We start from the raw sequence: 8214 nt of genomic DNA on the forward strand, positions 1-8214 counted from the left end.
AGGAATGACGTCACATATGGCGCGTGTCATTGGTGGAAGTAAATCGTTCGATTTAGTGCGGCGAGACTGGGCGAATTACACGGAAGATTCACGGTTTACCGATGATTCCCTCCGGAGCTTCGCCCACTCATCACCATTCACCCCGTGGATATGCGGTGATTTTTTCAAGACTCCGTCTTCGACCTACTTTACAATATATACAATAAAGGGCTCTGTAATTTCCACCGTGACTTAACCTAGGTACGTTGGCGTACTTCATGTAATAATCCCAGTCAGCCTACTCACATATACCGCATTACTAATCACATCTACCAAGGCCTCCGGCTACATCCCGTGAAGCAATTGCCTACCTCTTCTCATTGCTAAAGACTCGGTAGGCGTAAGACAGGCCAAAATTCGAATATGAATGCCCTGTACGGAATTAACATGGAGCGTTCAGTGATATAGAACGTATGTATTACACTCGAGTCTGTCCAGAAACGGACAGTACCATTCATTTACTCTGACTATTCATTTATCATCAGTGTTAACGAACAAGAAGTATACTGAGCTTCTATCGCTTGGTTTGCGTCGTGAATTCACCTGACCTTGCACAAGTTCTACAATTCTACGCTCTATTATTCCATCATCAAGAGCTCGGCGCTTGTCGTCACTTATAAGCTAAAAAGCAGCCTCGCCTTCAGAACATATAGTCAGCGTTAAAAGCTTTCGCACACCTGAAGCTAAAAAATGTTATATTTCTACGACTGAGGCACGCGTCGTGGAATTCGTATTTACAGCGTATTTACTCGTATTTACAGCGTCTAGAGTAAAGAAAAGTTTCGCATACTTTTACTGAATGCGGGCGTAGCTGCGTTTAAAATGAACTAATTCGCAGAACCTCGGCCACGTAAACTTTTGACGGCGACTGTGCCATTGAACACCTGCATTTTCTTTATCCTGCACACATTTAAAAAAAATGGCCTTCCAGGCAACGTCATGCAGTGCTTACACCTGGTTAATTTTCAGGACAGCCATCTCAGACATGATAAGTATAACTGAACTACTATGTAGTACGTCATTATTATCACCAATGAAGTGTAATAAATTTGTAAACATATAAAGGATAATAACATTGCCTATGAAATTTTACTCAAATCTCAGGACTACTTCAAAACTTCGCCTGTTCGTCTTGTGTACCTCCCTATGCTTCCTAGCAAACTGAAAGGGCGAAATTCAACGGTGAAATTGACATGTCCTGTGGCACCATAACAGAAAAGGGAAGGTGTGACTTAGTGGGACCATATGAAAGATTCAGCCGCCATTGTGCTACTCACGCACAAGGAACGACACTTTTGCATTTTATTTACAGGCAGTAGACTAAATTATAAATGATGCTCAGTGGACGCTGGCGTGATCATGACAAAACGACCGTACCGATATCGGTCATAAACGATTCTAATAAGGGAACATTTCTCCATACCCTCACTGTCCTTTCTAATGTTTCTTCAATTGTTAAAACATGTTCAATTTAGGTTAGGAGAATATTCTCACTCAACTACTGAAGAATTGCACCAGTAATGATATCATGGTGCTGCGACCTGATTCAGCAATAGAGTTAGTCAAGAACAGAACAACAGAATGCCATGGCAACTTCGGTAATTGTAGCCGAAAACAATGTCTTCTTGCACAACTTTGTGGGCATAACTCAAAAAGGGTCTGGGGTGCTATGCAGCATGCCCCGAGTTTGGCGAAACTCGGGATCTTCACGAGCTCTGGCGACGCCCCAAGATGAAAGAACTAATGGTAACAAGACAAAGTTTGTCCGTCGGCACACCTCCAGTTTCATTGGTTTACCTAGATTCACTCTGGGTGGCCATCATCCCTTGGGCGTTGCCATATGGGCGGTCGACAAACTGGGGCTCACGCAATCATACGGTCGGTGCATGGTCATGCATTCTTTCATTTGTTTGTCGTTCCACCGAGTGCATTAGAGGCACAAGCAAGTTATAAAATAATTGCATTTAGTACAATGATATTAGTCACATTACCGTAGGGTATAGGTGTTTTAAAGTTTACAAATTGTACACTCAATGTGTATTAGACTAATTTGTAGTTTAATCGTTTCGCGTTATACCACGAGGGAACGCTCGCCCTCCTCTTTCTTCCTCTGGATTGGATTGGCGCCGCTTGCTACGTGCTTGCGCTAGCATTTACGAGCACAGATTGGTGTGCGCTTGGTTTTCGCACTGCGCTTTGAACAGATCGCTCGTTGCTCTTTCTCTTTCCTCTGGATTTAATTGGTGCGGCTCGCTACGTGCTTGCGCTCCCATTTCCGAGCACGGATTGGTATGCGCCTGATTTTAACACTGGGCTTTCAACAGATCGCTCGTTGCTCGCGCTAAAGTAAGGCTTCGAGACGAAGGGAGCGTCAGCTAGCGCAGAAGTGGTTTGCCGCGCGCTTATCGTGTAAGCACTCAGTAATGTCGGAAAACACTCATGCAAGGATAAAAAAACTACGCTTTATTTTCTTTTACATTGTGACTCACTTCATACTGGCTAGCGCCGAGCGATGGCTTCTAACAACCGCAGGAAAGAGTCTGTATACTGGGTAGCCCCAGCGATCCGTAGCTTCTAACAAACGCAAGAAAGTGTCTTTGCAGAGCACGTGGCCGTTGAGTGCCACCACATTCATCCCAGGTGGGACTCCAGCATCAGTGCAGTTACTCTGTACCACCTGCTGACGAGGTGGCACTTTCCTTTTTGACAATAACTTTCTATTTTTTGCGTGTGAACGCCCGTGTTGGTTTCCACAAAGTGCACGCTGTGGTTAACTGTCTCCCAATGCAGATTGAGGCATAGCCCCGTTAGCATCCTCTGAATTAGGGATACAGTTGTATGTGGCCAATTCGTCACTATGAATAATGGTCCCGGGTTGAACATTGGCTGCAATAATGGCGCCTAGTATCGCCGCCTTTTGTCGGTCGACCTTGAAAAGGAGCAGCACCCCTCAGGTCGCGCAGACCATGCCGAAGACGCATGGGCTACCATCTTTAACACCACCGTAGTTTTGGCGGCTCGGCGGAACGTTGTCGCCCGTCATTAGGCGGCGTCGATTGCACTTTTGCTGGCCGTGAAGAAGGCACTCGTCAATTTGCGCTGTCTTCTCGGGGCCACCGAGTGGAGCTGGCGCCAGCAGCTCGTCCTTCGCGACTTTACGGGGGTAGCTCCTCCAGTCGGCGATGGCGTGCTCCGATAGAGGAAACAAATCTACGGTCTCTTTCAACATCCATATGTCTACGCTTTTGCTCACGCAGTACGTGAGCCACATCATTTGCCGCCTGAAGAGGTGGTCGTTCGGACAGCCGAGGCGGTCCGTGTTGGCGCAGTAACATCCTTCGCCTCTCTCCCCGTGTCGTGCAGCTATACCGTGTACCTGCCAAAACTGATTTCGGCGCATGTTGCACCGGAAGGCAGCCCGGTGTCCATTCTGAGTCTTCCAATATAATGTGACTACTTCGCCTGCGCAGGTTGGTTGCTACGGGTTAAACCCCAGGTGCTCGCAGGTGCTCTAGCACTCCGATGACGACGCCGGACCTGGCCCGGGACTGGGGTGCAGTGGACTAGCTTGCTTGAAACAGGAGAGAGCCGAAGCGATCGCACGAGCGATTCCTCCGCAGCCTAGCCACACCAGTCAACGCTGGGAAAGCATAATTTGCCCGCCACCCTATCTCCGCAGACGACGGCCTTCGCCTAACTCGTCACACAGCCAGCGCACTCACGTTTTGGAAATTACGCTGAGACTCTACGTCGAACATGTAGGTGAACGGGTCCAGATGGTCATATTGATGCTTGCTGCCGCTGGATGCGATTACACAGGCTGCTGCTGCCGCCACCATGTTCCCGAGTTCAACTCGAGGGGGGTTTCGCGATGTACGAGTTTGGCCCGAGTTCGCGTGTCAATCAAAACCATACGTCACGCCCCGCGCGAGGCATGTAACTTTTGTGCGCGCGCCCGCCACGGTTGGGCCACGCCCAACTTATTTTCGGGCAACAGCGACGTGGTGTGGAACTGAGAGGCATCAACAATCTTGACCGCCGACAGAAAATACGCACTGCACACTGTCATTGGTGATGCACTGTAACTGAGAACCACTATCAAAAACAAAGCGGTGACTTTCGCTGGCTCATGCATCTGTCTTCTTAGGCTGTGATGGCCCCACAACATGGTTCATTGTCTGCATTGTAGCGACGTAGAGCACAGCAAATAATTATCGGAACGACACTGTAGCTGCTTGCAAGGCGTCGATGCGCCGTGGTGGATGATGATGCTAAGCAGTGCGTAGTAGTTTCCAACGTAAAGTATCGCAGCTGTTGTTTGAGATGGCTGCTCTGTCATCGGTGGTGTATCGGATCTGCAGTGTCGCAAACACGGTCAGCGCCAAGAAACGCTCGCTTTTTTCAACCCAGTGCGATGGCATTTCTTCATCACAAGCGCGGCACACTAAATAGTTGCAACCCCTTGCTGCGTTCGAAGTTTAATTTCCTAACTGCACAAAGGAGCCATCACCCGCCAAAATGCGATTGCTGCGCTGTCGTTACGTATATCCATCTGCGATCGCTGTTAGCTCAGCAGCAGAGGCAATCGGCAAGCACATTGGAGAGAACAACACACTCAAACTCTGCGTGCACATGCGAACGGAGGCACCTTCACTGGGCAAGCGATGACAAGCGATGAATTGTGTCACTGGGCAGCGCGCTCTTCTTTGCAATGCATCGCGGAGGCTTCCCGCTCGCAGATAAATTGGCGCATTTTCACTGTGCTGCGTCACTACGGACCCTAGAATACCGCACAGCCATTTTGCAGTGACAAACGTTGCTCCCGTCGTTTCAGTTGGTAAAGCGGCGGCCTTACTAGCCGCCTAAGTGAAGCACCTGCGGTGAACAGCCATGCCGTAGCGCTGCGTTGCCATTCCCCTAACAGTCAGGAAATGGAAAGATCATTGTCAAGACTGACTTTATCAAGGATTAGAGTGCCTCGATGCGCCGGGCATCAAGGCACCCTATCAAGGATAGCACTGCAGTGCCCCTGGCGACTGCTCCCCTTATGAACTCCCTCGTGCGTGCGACTCTCTAAAAGGTATCCGCTTGTAAGCTTTCGCCTCACTGTCGCCACTCGCGGCAAAAAAGTGCAAAATTTAATAATTCGCTCGATCTGTGTTTGTCAACAAACATTTATGGCATTCCAAACGAAAAACCGATACTTCAAGAAATAAAGTGTTTCTTATTTTATTTGTTATATTTGAACGTAATCGATTGAGGGAAAGTGTAGGCGCAACAATGCACCGCATGTGCCCTGTTCGCATTCGACGGAGGATAGAAAGATAATGCTCGAAAGAGGAGGCACGCCCTTTACGCGCCCTAAAGAGGCGTGTCAAGTGGCTCACGGCAAGTGTGCAGATAGACAGCGGTACAGTCACGGTATTGCTAAATGGTGATAATATATACGTTGATAACAATACGCGGCGCTGGCGCGTTTTGCTGCGCAGTCTTCTGTGCTGGAAGCACGGAATCACTGTGCCGCGCAGGGTGAGCTCATGTTGTCATACGCGGCTTTATCTCGACATTTCTTTTTGCCTGCTGTTCTTGCACGTTCCTTGCTATCTCAGTTCACTGACTGCCATCGAGCAAACTCGGGTGGAACTCGTGCGAACGAGAAACTCGGCGCATCCTGCATAGCACCCCTGGTCGGTGACTGGAATCGTTCTCAATTTTTACGCAACACGCTACATTAACACGTCCCGGAGTCTTTTCTCATAATTTGAAATACTCCTCTGCGTAATTCGTGGTAAAAGGATATGAAGACCTTTAGTATTTCTAGAATTTCGTGAAGGTATATGGGAATGGATCAAAAGATAAGACACGTGGGCTGCATATTGAATGTAGAATGTTTAAGTTTCGAAGTACCGGTTTGTACTAAGCAAACAAGCGTGTGCAATAATTTGGACAGCCTTTTCATTTGCACCGAAGATCAGGTACGCAAAAATTCTGCTTTGATATAATGCAAATATACTTAAATAGCTGCAACTCTATTCCTTTGTAGAAATACTACGTCTGGGGCTGTAGCTAACTTTTCTACTTCTGTGTCTTAATTGCACACACTGTACGCTATTTATTTTTGTGGTACGTTTCAAGCCGCACAAGAGTCGCACAAACATGCCTTTCCCATGGCATAGCTGAAGTGGCAAAAATATTTCTTAGTAATGTCTTCATAAATATTCGCCTTAAGAAACCCAGACAAAAAATCCGACAGGCTGTCGGCTTGTCGGCTATATGTTATTTTGGCCTGTCGGCCTGTAAGCCTGTGGGCTTGTCAGCCTGTCGGTGTCAGCCTGTCGGCGTCCGCCTGTCGGTGTCGGCCTGTCGGTGTCAGCCTGTCGGTTTCAGCCTGTCGGTTTGTAATCCTGTCGGAACATTCTATTCCGACAGGCCGCAATTGCGGCAGTATTCTCTGGCAATCACTTTCAGCGATAGTTTCACTTTCGCGAGAGTTCATGGCTCGGCCCACGAAAGCTCTTGCATTTTCCCGACGCTTGTGCGCAGGCATGCAGTGCCGATTCTCGCAAAAGTGAAACTACCTCCGAATGCGATTTTCCGAGAATACGATCCCTAGTGGCGTCATCAAGCATGCTTGAATATGCTGTCAGACAGTTCCTAAATAGAAAATACACCTTTGATCGATGGTTTCAAAGTTTTATTGCACAGTAATTCACACGCAGCCATCATATACATGCAAACAAAAATACTGTATTTACTGTACATAGGTACTATTTCTCGAAATAAATGAAGCTACTCAATCTATGTTACCAACAAATTTCTACCTATATTCATGAAAAAAGCTAGCAAAAGTACCGAGGCAATGGCATTCCTCTGCCATGCCTGGGTTCAAGCTGCACATGGGCGCCTGCTTTACTAGTACATTATTTGTAACCTGTAGTAAATATACACAACAAAGTAGAAAGCAAAACTAGTATTAACCCAGCTAGCACAAAAGAGATATAATCATTCTTATTCATGGATATTTCGCTTTGACCGTCAAAAATCTAGATTGAAGAAGTCAACATCGAGAAGGATTCAATTGGGATGGAAAAATCTTGCTAAGAGGCGGATTTTAGAAGACGTTTAAAATCGCTTGTTCTAGCAGCCTACAATTATTGATTTTTTTGTTGGTGTTTTCTTTGTTCTGCTTTATGGCGGGAAAAACGGACGTTGATTTTTGTTTTTGCTTCGCCCTGTTAGAATAGAGTGCAATCAACCCAGGCGCGGGTGTTTGCCTTGTGGTGAGTGAGCACTGAGGGGGCAGCCGCTTGCTCTTTATGCTCATAATGAAGTCCACAATAAAGAAGAAAAGTTACGCTGACCTTTCAGACGGTCAGAAGAGGCGTAGAGTTAATGACGAACTGATATCTGCCAGTCCTGTTGCCACGAGTACCGTCCAATAAGAATCATGGTAGGTTAATGAAAGTAGTAACCATGCTTCTAGTGAAGTATCCTCGCCACATGAGGATGCTCAATCCAAGGACAGTTTTCACGAAAGTGACCTTGCCTTGAAAGGAGAAAATGTAGAAGCATATAAGCAAGACATTTCTAGAGAATATTTTGTTCCACAAAACGACCCTCCTATGAGCGCGGGCATCGAAAATGGAGGTTCGTCGGACTATGCATCATGATCTGCAGAAAATCAGGCAAGTCTTTGTCCACGTAAATGTGTGAAATTTCAAGGATGGCTTGCATCATGGGTTACAAGTCACCGAATTCCGCTTGTCGCAGTTTCTGAACTTCTCCGGAAACTAAGCACCACTTTCGACGTTGATTTTGTCATCGACGCGAGGACATTGTTGAACCGTCCTCGATACACTTCAACGCGATCTGTCCCTCCTGGCGAATATTGCCATTTTTCTTTGAAGGGAAATTTAGAACGCATGATTGCTGTGTTCCCGAGTGGCTGTCGAGCGTAGATCCCTTGACAACGCTCAGAGAATTTTAAATGACAATGTCAGCCAAGTTGGACTGACGGTTCAAACTGTAAAATGTTTTGATATTGTTTGTCGCAGTTTTCGTTTTGTCTGTTTGGTTAACCTGTTTTACTTTGACCTAAAGGAAGAAAAAGACACCGTAGTCTAGTTGCTAGAGAACCGGCTGCTGTGCCCCACGGCAGAGGTTCGATTCCATTAT

This window comes from Dermacentor silvarum, chromosome 5 (assembly GCF_013339745.2).
Source record: "Dermacentor silvarum isolate Dsil-2018 chromosome 5, BIME_Dsil_1.4, whole genome shotgun sequence".
Classification (NCBI taxonomy): domain Eukaryota; kingdom Metazoa; phylum Arthropoda; class Arachnida; order Ixodida; family Ixodidae; genus Dermacentor; species Dermacentor silvarum.